General features: G+C 29.4%; 1 protein-coding gene across 2 annotated transcripts in view; it reads left to right on the top strand.

The window, feature by feature from the left end:
* Positions 1-1,368: 1,368 nt before the first annotated feature.
* LOC128983242 (acid sphingomyelinase-like phosphodiesterase 3b) overlaps positions 1,369-16,671 on the top strand; it is a 69,477-nt gene continuing 54,174 nt past the window's right edge. Inside the window, exon 1 of one of the 2 annotated variants that reach the window (XM_054402474.1) lies at positions 1,369-1,427. The gene's annotated coding sequence lies outside the window, so the exon portion shown is untranslated. The remainder of the gene's footprint in view (positions 1,428-16,671) is intronic. The other variant, XM_054402475.1, reaches the window with a different exon arrangement.

Raw genomic sequence — 16,671 nt, forward strand, 5'->3', positions numbered from 1 at the left:
ATAAAAAGTGTAGACATACAGTTTATAATAGTTTAAAATTATGCAAAAGCTAAAAACCAACGCCAATTATAACCTTTCATTGCTATACAAGTGCTATAAGTTTAAAAGGACTGCTAGAACACTTGAAAGGAATTTCCCATAAAACCATTGCACTATCAGAGATGTTCGTTATATATTTGTTTCTAATTCGTTTCATACTGTATCAAGGCATGGTTATTTCTTTAGTAATTAAATTTTAAGAAAAAAAAAACAAACGCAAAGTCATTTTTTGTCCAGTCAATTTGTCACATAACATTTACAATATACCGGATATAACTACACTTCCTAGCATATATTTTACCAACCAAAAATATACACTAATGAGTCAATGGAAATTTAGGTTTTATCAAAGCTAATATGAATTCACCCATTATTATATACGTTGTGCAGGAAAGTTCTATAATCACCCCCAATCAGTATCTATACTTCAATAGGTATCGGTTAATATTCTGACTGTTTCGTAAATAAATTTATGATTTCGTTACAAAGTAGTAAAATAAAACGGTGCTATTTTCTCAGACTGTATTTTCTAAATAATTGTTTTAACAAATTTAATATACTAAAGACTTTTTTAATACTGAATATCCTTTAGAAAGCTAATGGGTTGTTGGACTCTCCTGGTAATCTCTAAGTAGGTTGAATGAAAAATTAAATCTTTCACACATTATTTCTGGATCTATGTTAAAAAAAACTACAGTTTATCCAAATGATACGCTATAACAAACACATCTTGGAGGAAAGCCATACTACTCGTAAATAAAGGGTCCCATTTTTCAGTTATGTATAACACTATCAAAATGTTCCTTTCCAAGTTTGAGGTTTAATACTCTATGTAAATTACCATCACAGATTACTGTGGCGTGTAGACTAAGCATATCCAGATCAGGCGAGTTGGATCATTATCCGGTTGTATGGCCAATCTTCATTGCTTCAATCTGTAAACACATGGTAAAGATTTAAAACCATCTCAGCTCCTAAAGCAATGATAGTTTGAAAAAAAATTCAGTTCTTTTAACAAGTGAACCAAAAGAAGCTATACATTCGAATAGCAATGTATTAACATTACTAGTTATTTGTACAAAATATAACTAACTTTTAAAAGATGTACATTTTATAAGTATGTCTTTGCAGAAATTTGACAGTATAATTTACTAGACAGTTGCATACTAAGTATTATTGTTTAGTTTTAAATGTTTATTGCTTTTGAAGTTTCTTACATTACAATAGCAGTAAGTTTTATGATTTTTTACTTTATAAACATTTGAGAAAGAAATATGTGTTTAAGAGCAAGAAGTAAAGTCTTAACAATTTGTTTTGTGTGATTTCAGATACTTGAAGAGTTTGCCAATTTGAGATAGTTTCCTCTTATTTACTTCCCCTACCGGCGAGTAAGTACCTTTTTGTTAAACGATAAACGATTTTTTATAATTCATTTCCATTCTAGTTCCTGAGCTTTTATACTCATTGTGATGAATAGGTTTACATACCTTATAATCCGAAAAAAACAGCTTATTTATGACACAGTGTTGTTTACATGTTTCAGCTTGTATCCACCATTGTCTAAAAATTTCAGTTCGATGAAGAAATCCTTGTCATTGTTTAGTCATAAATTTATACACACACATACACGGACTGGGCGAAGAAATTTACGAAAACAAATCAATAATACCCCCGCCACAGCAAACCTGCAAACTAAGTGAATTTCCATCTACCTGGCTGGAATTATACTAAAGTATTCCCTAAAAATTGTCAGATTAATTTCCTTTTTAATGATAATGCCATTAATTTTAATGAGTAATTAAGTTTGCTGCTACAGGAAATAAAATAGGGGGGGGGGTTTAATTGATATATTGATAGCTTAGTATGAAGTAAACAAAATTTCAAAATTTCACTAAAATATGTCCATAGACAAGCTGAAATATTACGATTTTTAGTTATAAAATGGGGTGGAATAAGGCAAAAGCTAGTCATATTTGCCCCATTTTACAACAGAAAATCGTAATATTTCAGCTATTTTTTATTCGCTGTTTCTGAACTTGTTATTTTTTAATAGGGAATTAAAAAAGCTAAATTAAAAGCTCTGCAAAGTCTTTTATTCGTTTTAATAAAAATGTCTTCGTCCCGTGCATGTACTGTATGTATGTATGTGTAGGTTTATAAGTAAACAATGGCAAGGATTTCTTCATCCAGCTGCTATATTTTGTCAATGGCGGCTAAAAGCTGAAACATGTAAACAACAATGTGTCATGATTCAGCTATTTGTCGGATCATAAGGTATGTAAACCTATTCATTACATTAGATATTCATTTCTTTTAAACTGTTTTACTTAGGTTAGGAAACATGTAAACAATTTTAGTGTCTACAACGGATAACGAGCTTTCTAACGAGTTCGTGGGGCCTTAACCACTTATAAGATGACATTCGCAAAAATAATAGGTTGAAAATAAATCGATAACTAATCATGGATATGTTCTATAGGTTAGAAAGGTAAAACAGTAAACAAAGTAGAATCATTTGAAAGTATTAAAGTCGTTCTTTTCTTTTTTACATAGATGTAATCAGGAGTTCGCACAATTGTTTTGGAAGGATAACGTTAATAATGTGCACGGTTAAATACATTAATGCTTTGTTACGCTAAGCTGTAGATATTTTACAAAATGTCAAATATTTAACACAATAAAGTTAATACGTTTCTATTATTACTAATCCATATAACACTTTGCCCAAAAATTTAGAAAATGTATAGAATTTGTGGTAATTTTATAGAATATATGATTTTGGTACTTTGCAAATAACATGTGCTCATTTTCATAACCATAAGGTAAAAACGTATTGGTATGGTGTTAAACTTTTAACTCTTACAAAAACAGAACAGTGTTGTCAGTGTTCTATATCGTATTGTCGCTATTGAGCCCCAACCCAAAAGTTAACAACCTGTTGTATTCTTTAGAGACGCCCTGAGTACGCTAACGCTACTACGAGATTTAATATATTGCCTCTATTGGATTCTGTTTTGTTACAATCAAGTTTTATTTCTTTCAGTTAATTTATTAACTTAAATCTTAAAGGAGTTTCCAAAAAAAATTTCCATTGTGTGGAAAAATTTTTTTATTTTAGAGTAAATTCAAAAAAAATATTATATTTTAATTTTTAACCGTCATGTTTAGTAAGTAAAATACAAAAAATAAAATACTCCATTACAACGAGTCTAAGTGGGTTATCTGTCGAATAGCTAGGTAAATAAGAGCAAATACTTGTACACTCAAAATGAAATCAATAAAATGTAGAAATAATTTATAAATTTTCTATCTACTCTTTTGCTTAGGACATTGTAATTAGACTTGTCTTTAATAATCAAATGTTAAATAGTCACTAATTTGTCAAAAGTGGTTGAGTTTTCTAAATATGGGGTATTGGTCTTAGTGGATATAAAAAGTTTTTGCTTTTCTTCTCTACACTTATATTCAACATAAACTACACGAGCTTCCCATAAAATAAAAATAATAAAATAATACCATGCATTAAAATATTAAATGTTTGTAAAAATTCAGTATAACTACATTATATTGAATATTTCGTATTTGTTTTACAAAAAAAAAACCCAAAAAAAACTATTACTTAAACATTATTCATAACACAACTTTAAGAATACAACTTTAATACACCCAAACCTAGGAAGTGAGCATTGAATATACAACCAGGATAATGCTAACCAACACGACCTACCTGGTGTGCTTAGTCTGCACGCTACTGTGATTTGTGGTGGTAATTTACATAGAGTATAAAACGAAGCTTATGTAAGAAAAAAAATGTTGATACTCACCGAGCTCTGACACAATATTTTAATCAGTTACTTGAAAGTTTCGTTCTTTAAAATAAACACAATCGAGTGTTATCAATCCAAGATGTTAAGGACATTTTCTTTTTACATCACCACCAATCCATCATTACCATGTTGTGTTATTGGAACTATATTCTTGTATTCTTGCGTTAAATAGTAGTCAAAACATTTTTCGATTTAGTATGAACGAAAAAAAACTTTATTCCTGATTGGTTTGATACTTGGATTTTGACTTTGACCGTATCAGTGGGTGTTTATTCTTCTAAATTACCTAATGAAAAGTAATTTATCCTCTGTAATCAGTTTTAGATTACAAATAAAAAGTAAATTATAATTTTAAACGATATTTAAACCCGATGTCCGTTAAAACATAAAAAGGTAATACGAAAACCAACCCTGCTTTGCTTTCCATATTTTTAGTTTCCTGCAAAGGTTTCTTTAAAAAATCATTTTTCTATACATTTTTTATCTCTAATTTATTTAACAAATATACAGTATTTTATTAAAATAAGTATATGTTGAATGCTAAACTTAATGCTTATCAATACATTTCACAGTAGAGGAATAATGCAATATTTTCATGAGTATAACTAACTGTACTACTTAATGGGTAAAAGTAATTTATCTATTATAATGTAGTTATTGTAGTTAAAACTCTGTAAACCTCTTCAAAATACCACATTTATCACAAAAACTGCAAAACTGATATTTAATAAGACAAAAACTTAACCGAGCCTAATAGATTTACCATCCAGTGAAAAGATGTTTTTAGGATAGTAGGCAGAAGCTAAAACCTGGCCTTTTATTCCATTAATGAAAATACAAGGTATCTTTGATAATGATCTGACATTTGATTTGACATATTTTCTGAAATACGCATATACACTACTACGAACAGGAACGTATAAATATAAAGATTTTTTTTTATATAATGATCTTTATTTTAATTTAATAATTAGTGAAAATAGTCTTACAATTTTCTGTAGCTACAAGATACCTGTGAAATAGTAGATTGGTTTCATACTTTCAAACATTCATATTCCTTACTAAGCACGTACATAAGAACGACTCATGTTTATCAAATTACCTAACACCACCTATTACTTTAGTCAGTTTAACCATTTGTTATCCACAAGTAAAACCCAGCAAATGATGAAGCTTAATCACTTATAATTAACGTTCAGAAACGGTAGAATATATACTAAGAATCTTACATAAAAGTTTAGGAGATCATAACTTCTATCTGGTTAGATTTTTACAAATCCCCAAAGCCTTCTTCGCTTAAATATGGTGATTGCTTTTTAGATGAAGTACTTTTTTCTGTGCACGTAGTATAAGCTATAAAAAACTTATTGAGAATTTTCGTGTTTGTCAAACAATGTTTATAGGATGAAGTATAACGCAAGATGCTGGCGTTATCTCAAATGGCCGTCATAAAGTTAAGGCCTTGCCAGGGATAAGACTTGCGGATTATTACTTGGGAAAATAACAGCTCGATGGATGTATACATTATCTTACTACAACTCACATGACAAACAATATGCTACAGTATAAAATGTAATTGTAGTAACTTTAATTGTAAAACTAACGGTATTAATTGGCAAAATAGTGAATTGTGCCATAACTATTTATTTGTATTATGACTAGTGGGAACCTAGGGAAACTATCTAATGCTTGATATGGCGGGGAGAGCACAGCTTTTCAACCCTGGAAACGCAAGTTCAAATCTGATCAATCGCCAACTTTTAATCTTTGTTATGATGACATCACCTGTTTGTTTAGTTTTCATCTAAAGCTGTGTAACTCTTAGGTATCCCTTTTCCTTTGGAAGGGATATTTTGTTAATTTCGATTCTTTAATCTGTATTAAATTACACATTGTGATAAATTAAGATTTATATTAAGTCCATATTAATTAATATATTGTTAAAATATTGTACACAATGCAAAGCAGTGTTTTTAAATTTAGATTTTACGTAATTCAAAAGTATGAATATGAGTAAATTTCTAAAAAAAAAACATATTTGTAAACCTGCTGCATATTCCACCTGTCAATAATAATTTTTATCTTAAAGTGAAATTGCCAATTTTGAAGATTGAAAAATGTAAATTTATAATACAATTTTTAATTTTTCCTAGTGTTGGAAGGTATCTAAAAAACTAAAACTCATCGCAGTTGCTTCGGTAAAGCAATAATATTCACAGATCTATGAAGGTAAAAAAACCCTTTGTTATGTACTGAAAAGAACAAGCAAACAATAATTCATATGACACATAAAAATTAAGATAAAAACTTAAAATTACCTGAGAAGTAAATTTTGCCTATGGAGCAGTTAATTTGAACTATGGTAATGAGTTAAGCAAACTCGTTATAAATTACCCAACATTTTTACGTAATATATACTCCATTGGATTCCAGTTACTGCCGAGCCCTCAGGAACTCAGGTACCCTCAGGTTACTAAAGAGAAAAACTCCTGAATTAAATATTGTTTGCAGATACTTATTTAGCATAAGACTGGAAGTTTAGCTATAAAGTTTAACACATTTTTGTAATGTGTTTTCTTTAGAACTTTCATTTCACATGTTGTTCTAACATTAACCCAGAATGTGTGAAGTTCTCATGTGGAGTAGTTAAGAACAAGCATTACACTTATAAATGCAAAAGTTTCGAAAACTCTTCGAATGAGGGAACTTGTGTGTGATAAAACCACAGTGTTTGGATAAATATAATTTTTAAATACCACCCTGAATATCGTTTTACAAGTGTAATAAAATAATACAATATTCATAAACTGAATCATAGAACTATATGTGTAGATAGCTAAAATATATATACATTTTCAACACACAAACAAAATCGAAAAGGTTTATTGAAGACATTTTCCATCACGATGATAAAAAAACAATACACAACGTTACGGGATCCGAAATCTAATCCTGTGCATAGGTAAAAAAAAACTTAACTAACACATTACAACTAACAATACATAAACGCCCAACCCAAGTTGGAATACACTACAGAGAGTAGTAGTACAAAATATGCACTGTAAATTTTAACTGCTACTCTGTGTAGTGTATTCTAACTAGGGTTGGGCATTTGTGTATTGTTAGTTGTAATGTATTAGTTAAGTTTTGTTCAACTGAGGACGGGATCAGATACCAGATCCCGAAACGTTGTGTATTGTTTTTTTACCATCGTGATGGAAAATGTCCGCAATAAACCCTTGAACAACATTAACTCACCATCACCAACAGTGAAGTTCAAACCAAATCGAAAAGAGCAACATTTAAAAACTCGATACAAAAAAAATTGAAAAAATTGATACAGCTTGTGAAATCCTAAAAATAAATATTCAAAGCTTATCAACTATTTTTTTAAAGGTTTTGTATTTTGGCTAATGGAAACAAATATATTACAATATCCTAGTGTGTTCAGATAATAAAATAAATTTTAGTTGAGTAATGCCTTTCTCTATTATTACGTATAACATTTGGCTTAGGTAAAAAATAGCTACGGTACTTTCTTTATACAACTTCCCAACCTTTTTCGTATTAAAAATAAATAAATACCAGGTGACCGAGCATTCCTCGGTTGTGTTTAATTTGCTTATGAGGTCAACTAATAAAGCATACACGTTTAGATTGCCAACAGATTTTGTTTTTAATTTATTTTTGTTGTCTAAATTAGACAATAGAACAAATGTTATCAAAACAGTTGATAATGTTGGTGGTATTTATACAAAATTTTGCTCTAATGATTTCATAACATTTCAACCTTCATGAATTCATATTTTTAAAATTGTTTCTTTAATAATTAATAGTTTGACAATCGTATCGTAAATTAATATTTTGATGATTTTATCGCATTTCATATGTGTTAGGCTTAGGTAAAATTGAAAAAAAGTTGATATTGTGAAAATAGTTTACAGTTTAAAGCAGATAATTTATTTTATTAAATTATGTTTTGTTAGAGATGTCATTATATGTTTTTGAAATAATTTTTCTTTATTATTTGGCCATGCTTTTCCGATGAATTTATGAATAAGTTCTATGTATCCGGTCAAAGAGGTCTACAACAATAGTTAATATAATAGTAAATCAAATAAACAGCAAATCAAAATAGCAAATCTATTATCATAACTGAAGTTTCCTCAAACATTTTCGTGTTAGAGGGATATTGGAGGCGACATCAGAAGTTTTCAATGTCTTAAGTATAAACTTGTAATTGCAACAACGCTTGAAAGACCTAAGTTCTTGTTCACGCACTAACAAAACCAAAACTTAATCAAAAGATATTACTTTTGCAATACAGAAACGAATGAAAAATACTGTGAATAGAGATGTTAAATTATCATGCTACGTGATATAGATTCATATAAACAAATATTCTTCTTTTTTAGTGATTTTTGCTATGTAATGATGATTATTTAATTAAGTTCGTGAAGTATTTCATGAACGACGAATATCAAACAACTGTGGAATTATTGTTTGATAAACTAGCTGTCAACAAAAAATCATGTTTTTATTATATCGAAGTAACATCCTTGCTCTACTTATTCGAAAGCTGCATGATGTTCTAAAAAATTATATTACTATCGATATTATGTTTAACAATACTATATAATGCTCAAATTTTTTAATTTATTTTCCAATTACACATAAATATCAGTATTTGGTAGAGTATATAGAAATATTTAAAAACACTTATTACCTAAGAAACGATAAATTGACCTTATGAGTAAAATGTAATGATTAGCATATCATACGTTACATTAAAAAAATGTAACTATTTATAACAATTATAGCAGCATATCCACGCGTCATTGTGGCTTTCAAAGTGGTTTCAATAGTCAATTGATTGCTTTAAGGTAATTTTCTATAAAGCTGTATTGTAAACCGGATCACAATAAAAACCTTTGCATGTTTTTAAATATTAAAATACATACAAGTTTACATAACCACAATACATTAAACAATTTATAGCTCTAAGTATAAATATGTTATTAGAAATAACCATTCAATAAGGTTCCTGCAAACAAAGTAACAAAGGTTTTACTATTCTGGTTAAATTGAAGTTTTACAGATAGTTAAAATTTAATTCAACACCTGTGTTTCCTCATTTAAACTTAAAGAACCAACCAGTCTGCTTTAGCCTGCGGATTTTCCAGTTTGGTTAGTTAACCACTTGTAAAACATATAATTTGAATACTTAACACTGAATTTATGTGCTTCATTTTACTCTACGGTACAATTGCACACTCAATTTTAATATTTTATAATATGTATTCGTCATATTGTAAAACTCTTTTTTGAAAAGTATAAACTTAAGTTCCTTGTACAAATTCGGGAAAATTCTCCTTTGCAATACATCTAACACTTTGGTAATAATTTCGTCGATGAAACAATTTAATTTCGTTAAAAGTTAATTCCATGTATTAATTTAAGGCCCTATTTTCCGAGAAAAGCCTGAGCTATGGGATTTCGTTTTTGATTTTTGTGTTACACAATACCAATCAGGAAGAAAATATGCACAATTGTTAGACAATGTTATTGTGCCAAAAATGATAGAAATATACAAAAATATACACTATTTAAAAGAAATATAGGTAATTCTGAGCAATTACTTGGTCAACCCCAATTTTTTTCATATTTTACTACGGTCATCAGGATGTTCTCAGAAAGCAAGAAACATATAATTTAAGGCCCGCAAGGCCATCGTACAGGTTGCCGAGCGATAAGAATGTTCAAAGTCCAAGCGATAACAGTGGCTTGCGGGAGACGCGCGGAAGGCCAGTTGTGACAGTACCGTTATGGCTATGGCTAGTGGTTCCTCCGACAATCCTTTTCTATGTGACGGGTGTGAAAACACGTTACCTAACTTAAAATAACCTAACTTAACCTAACCTAACTTATTATATTTTTTAGTCTCAAATACATCTCTAAGGCCAATTGTAACAGTACCGTTAGGTTAGGTTACGTTAGGTTAGGTTAGGTTAATTAATAACCTAACTTAACCTAACCTAACTTAACCTTGCGGGGCTTGAATTATATGTTTCTTGCTTTCTGAGAACCTCCTGATGACCGTAGTAAAATATGAAAAAAATTGGGGTTGACCAAGTAATCGCTCAGAATTACCGAAATGTATTTAAAATATACTATTATGTTTTTACAATTATTAAAAGAAAAGGCATTGAGGAAATTAAGCTAGGCCTGCTACATTTTACACATTATTTCGTATATGCTTTACACATTGCTGGGAAGCATACGGCACACATATTAATCTTATTTCATAAATGTATTGACTGAATCCCCAAGGTAAAAATGTAAAATGTTTTTAGAATTCAAGAATAAATCTTCATTAAGTTTTTCAAGATGTTCGTCCATTACTTGTTCTTAAGTATTTTTGAATTAACTTAACACATTTCTATTGTATCAAACGCGGTAAATAATTTTGTACTAAGCAACCCCTTAATTTTCATTATTATACATTTTGTATTATGTAAGACATATGAAGATTTTATTTAAAAAAAGTTTACCCCTTGGTCATTTTTTCCATTTGGTCAATAAATAAAGTAAAACGTATTTTTGTTTTACATTGTAACGTATAAAAAGTAAAAACGTTTATCTGGTGTCCATGATGCACTTGTTAAATGCGTGTTTCGTTCGGTTATATAATTTAAACCGTATAACTATATTTTTGTGTAAAAAACTGTTCTTACTGGTAAACACAAAGTGCGAAAATATCAAATTTTATATAACATTGTCTTCTTAAAAATGCTTTCTAGTAAGAGGTAGACGAAAGACATTTATTTACAAAGCTCGTGGGATAAGATGTTAGATTACACTTCAGCTCCACTAATCTTACACCGTTTCTGAAACATCCTTCGGTATTAACGATGTTTTAAAATTATACAAAGCATATTACACATTTTTTCTTAACTCTGAATATTCTTACAAATAGTCTGTATGAAACACTACGTTTACAAAATAACAAATTGAAATGATGACCAAAGATTCATTTAAATCATAAACATTCATACAGAAATTTGTTTTTTTTTTTTACTATAAGTTAATTTACTTAGATTTACAACTTTGAAAAATCATTAAGTTAAAAGATTTTGATAAAATGTGATACTCTGAACTTCTATGTATTACTAAAATTTATTTTGCACTTTAACATTCTTAGTTTGGTTTCTACAGGCCACTACGACGTGCAGTTTATGGAAATAACTGAAATGGTTAAGTGCTCATCTAACAATCAAAAGGGCGACAGTTTAATCCTGAGAAAGATTAGTAGGTTTTTGATGGTTTGAAACCTGATCGTGATACTGGCTTTCAATAAATTATTCTGACTGATGAAACAGCTGATCTTAGTCAGCAATAAAGCTACACAGATCATTTCACACCATTCTACATTCAGCCTTTACTCATATCCGGGTTAAAATACGCACCTAGGCTGCGTCCCAATCTTAATTACTTGATAACTAAAAATTGATAATTATGATTGAGTTTGCAGCGCTTGGTCTTAAATTAGTTGATCACAAGTAGAATTTCGTTACCTAAGTCAGAAATGTAACCTGTGTACGTAAATATAAATACGAATACGTAAGGGCAGGATGCAGTGTAGTTTTGTAGATTTTTACAAACTAAATCAGCCATTTATTTAGCCAGGACAAAACGATTAATCTTATGCAAGGATTAAAATCTTAAAACTGTACTATCAGAGGCTTTCAGTTTTCCAACTCCTTAAAAGTCCTGCCAACTTAAGCTTGACAAACCATAACCTACCAGAATTAATTTACTTATAACAGTACAACAAACAATTCCCAAAGTAGCCTTACAGAACTTGCTAGCTTAAGTATGACAATGAACGTAGTTTAATTAATATTTGTTTTCCTGTACTCAGCCATTTTAGCAAATCTGTCATAATCATAATACACATACTAAAGCTACACTTATTAGTCTCTTTGTTTCACACACATCTTTGTTTTACAAGATATATTTCGGAACAAAACAATATTCAGTTACTAACTATTATGTAATTCCACCTCACACTATAGGAGAATATTTAGTCTCTGTATGAATAATAAATATATTTATTCACCATATTGGAAAACATCATTAGTCAAAAATTGGTTTCTGAGTTTGTTTGCAAAATATGTTCATACATAAGCAAAAACTATTTTTATAGCCTAAAATAGAAAAAAAGTAAGTAGTAGAATTTAAACACTATTCAGTAATATATTTTACGAAGATACTGAAAATACTAAAACGGCTAGAGAACCATTTTAAAACTCTACAAAACAAAAGTTTGAGTTCATAGCAACTTAAGTGAGAATTGGGCCAAAGTCATTTAATTGGCAACGTACTATTCAGAAAACAAGTCTTATTTGAATACAATCACAGACTCAATGGAACCACTGATGTAAGTGATGGAAGTTTTGCTGTGGCAGAAGCATTTTGTTGTAAGAAGCTTAAATACTATCTTGGGACGGGGTAAGAAGCTCGGCAAGAGTGCCAAGGTCATCTACTATTCAGAACCAATATTGGAGGAAACGTCTCAAAATATACTAACGTATAACATTATTAAATTACTGAAATAAAAATTAAAGATTGTGAAAAAACGAGCCATAATAATTAAAAAAAAAAGATTTTTCTTAGAAAAATCCATTAGCTATTATTTCTAACTGAATTGGCACTAGTATTGAGAAACAAAAAAAAAAAGATCATAAGTTGTATTTATGTATTTAGTTGTTATACACAGTTGAATTTGTTTATTGCTTTTCCGGACATTTATTTTGCTTTTCCTTTTTAACAAACATTTATTCAACATTTTTAACGTTTCATCTCAACGTCACAAAGATATGTATTTAGTGTTACGATGATAGTTAGTGATGACGAACTAGGCATTTACAGTATCACATTTTTAAATGTTTAATATTGTGAAATAATCTTACTTAACGATTGTTGACACATTTAACTTATTTTTAACATTAATGCAAAAAGTAAAATTAATAAATTATTTACTTTTAAATGAAACAAATAGTTCATCATGCAAACTTAATTATGTTGTCCCATTAAATCTACAAAATTACAGCCCAATAATTTTGTTTGTGCCTAAATGAGAAAATAATTAGATTGACGATGAAATAGTGACCGTCACAGCAAAATATGCAGAAGAGAGGTAATCATTAATCACATATTTAATCAATTCAGCAAAGGTAAATATAAATTCAGTTATTTGGTTTGACAAGGATATCATTTGTAATTATTTAAATGTAGCCTGTAGCCTATATTTCGTGTGGGTTAGTTTAAAATGTTTTAAGTGTTCCTTGACATGTTATTACGCATGGTTTATATTTGATTATGAATTTGGTTATTGAAGCTTATATTAAATAAACTTTAAATCTTCGTACAGTAATTTTTCTCATTGGTTATTTAATTTTTTCGTTTTTTTTACCATGCGCAAATTTGAAATACATTTAATAATATGAAATAGTATTTATGATCTTAATAAAAGTGTTTATTAAAATTGCAAATAAATGTTTTAATAATGTTAAAGTTTAACAGTTCCTAGGGAAATTTTGTATTGAAATAAATAAAACAGCAAAACGCCATGTAAAATAAAACTAAGTATATTTATGAATAGATACTCAACATCCACGAAAATCAAATGAAACTAAATTTAATGATACACAAAAACTACGCTACAGTGGTAAATATTAATTTAACTAAGTAGTAAATAACAAAACTGCACAGTAAATATTTAAATGTGGGGAATTTTCCAACGACAAACATGCAGGATGTTTAGAGAGCACATTACTTCATTAGCATGCATATATAACTAGTGCCAAACACGATTATGATGACATTTAAGGTTTGCTTTTGTGAAAATCGTCCCGTTTGAACTGGTCAAGCTGTATTTGAAATATATATGTAAGTATATAACTGAACACAAAAAAAATATGGTGTACAAGAGAATAGTTATGTTTGACTTGCCTGGACTTTAAATCCATCCTTTTGCGTCAAAATATTTTTTTTTACTGAAACACAGGTATATCAACTTTTTAATAAGGTTTATCCGTGATGTATCTTCCTACAATATATTTTACATAAAACATATACAAGTTGATCGTGATTGGGAGAGAAGAATAATTTTTTTTATTAACAAAATCGATTTATAAAATTAGAATTAACTTACTTCAAATTTATATGATCCAGAAATAACTATTGCAAAACAAAATGTTTGTATTAAAATTGTAATAGTTACACACGTAAACATAAAAAAAAAAAAAAAAAAAAACTTAACATGGCTCATTAAAAACTCACATTATCAGACTGATAACTTCAATTGTTGTAAAATTCTATAGGTAACAGATTTTTTTTATGTTGAATCCATAACACGAAGATTGAAACACAATGTAAAGTATTAATGGTAGCCTAAACATATTTATGTTTATCTATACCATAAATATTATCGGATGACTATATTGTGACTCAAGTCATAAACGAGCAAGGAAGTATAAAACGTAAGCGGTCAGTTAAATAGCTTTAGGTAAAATTACATTATAATATTTATCTATAAAACTTGGAACTCTTATATGACAAACAGTATCATACCGCATATAACCTTGGCATTAGCGTTTTAAGTTAAACATGTACATCTGGGAATTCGGTAAACTCATAACATTGTTATAGAAGCTTATAGTTACCCTATAAACATAAAAATGGTGTTATATGGACGGTTTTATTGCATAAGAAAATCCTAAACACAACCTGATCCTTGAAATACGATTTGGTAGTGGATGATGAAGGCAAACACATTTATTTTATGTTCTTAAATTTAATTATTTTCTTATCACTACTTGTATATAACTTGTATATAAGAATTGAACACGTTCTACTAAATATTTTCTGTTGAACGTGTCTAGTAGCAAAATGTCGTCAAAAGTATAGTATATTCTACTTAAGTGTGGAATTATGATGATGATTAATGGGCCTATATTTTTGTTGTTGTTGTTTTACATACGAAATAAAATCATGATTTTGCACACAAAGAATTAAATGATCTTTTTTCAGCATTTAATTTATCAAACACGGTTTCTACAAATTTTTTATGATAATTAAGTGCATATTTTAAGGGATATGGTAGTTAAAATGAGATTTGTTTAGTTAGGGGCGAATCCTTTGAGAGGAGAGGCATTAACTTAAATATTTAAATACCTATGGGAAGAGAAGAATTTATAAAATACTCCAACAACTAAAATATTTCAAATGTCCTTCCTGGCTACTCGTGCTGATTATTATTACTTAATTAAAGTATGCATTGAGTGTATACAAAAATAATTATTTGTAGTAGATATCGGTATTATATATATATTTTCGACAAAAACGAACGAGAAACCTTTTGTATCGATCTAAATTAATGCAGAGTTTGACTAGGAATAATTGGTAAAGCTTGTAGCATTTTTTTGATTTGTGTATCATTAGTTTCAATCATGATATTACAACACCAACATTATAATTACGGTATTATTATGTTTAGTAGTTTTAAAACGCATTTGTTATTAGGTCAACGAATGAAAAATGCAGTAACTTAGTGAAGTATCAATAAGAATGCGTTTATCACATGTTCATTAAATATGAATTCTTAAAATACTTAAACACGAATCAATGCCCAAACTGAAGCTAACTTATTCAACAATGAATATTCGTGTGAACGTGATCAAGAAGGTGTTGGGAGAAGTTTGCCAATATATTCAATAGAAACTTGGAACAACCAGTAACAAGGCTTTCCAGGAACTGTGGAAATTAGATAACTCGTTCTTAAAGGGCAAACGACAAAGGTTTAAATAGTTTCGAGAATATATACAAATTACCTACATTAATGATGCAGTTATGATTTATTTGATTAACACCACCATTTAGATAACACTTAAACTAAAATACCAAAAAATGTAACTTTTGGTATTTTAGTTTGTGTTATCCAAACATTATTTATCACTATTTCTTATACTGTTATACTGCACTTTGGCCCTTAAATATATAAAATTCCAAGCTAATACTATAATAATATATGGTAACTAGCTGTGTACCCGTTCTACGCACGGGGATCTTATAATATTCAGTTGAAACCTTCTTATATAACGAACAGCAGTTGGTTTGCATATTTTAAGATATGCTGGCCAAACTATTATACATAGCTTCATTTTATGTTGTTTTTTGTTGTTCCGGATCGGTATGACAATCAATAAAAGGTTAAATTACCTCTGTGTCTGCCGGTCGATCCTATAACGGTAGGCTTACTTTTATTTTTACTATCTGATCTCGTTTGCATGGCTCAATCACGTCCTGGTTGAAGTTCGTTCGCTACGCTCACTCACCTGTATGTTGGAGCTCGTTCGCTGCGCTCACTTTCCTTCAGGTTAGCTCGTTCGCTACGCTCACTTGCCTTCAGGTTAGCTCGTTCGCTACGCTCACTCGCCTCCAGGTTGCAAATTAGCTGTTGTCATAAATGTAAAAGAAATAATAGTGCTAGTGCTGCACCCTGTTGGTAATCCTTGTAACTTTAATGCTATTGAACATCACAGAACAGAACCAACTTGTTTAATTGAAACAGCTGTTAAGATTCAATAATTTCATTTCTCATAAGGTTAACATGGGCTTCCAGAAATTCCACGTCAAAAATCGACAAAAACTTGATTTTCAAGGGTTTACTGTTAAATATCTAACTGTCTCATATTCGATGAAATACGTCTAAAACCATCGCATATATGTATAGTATTTGGAA

Source organism: Macrosteles quadrilineatus, unplaced genomic scaffold, assembly GCF_028750875.1.
Source record: "Macrosteles quadrilineatus isolate MER2022 unplaced genomic scaffold, UCM_ALF_1.0 Scaffold_1__1_contigs__length_201487025, whole genome shotgun sequence".
Classification (NCBI taxonomy): Eukaryota; Metazoa; Arthropoda; class Insecta; order Hemiptera; family Cicadellidae; genus Macrosteles; species Macrosteles quadrilineatus.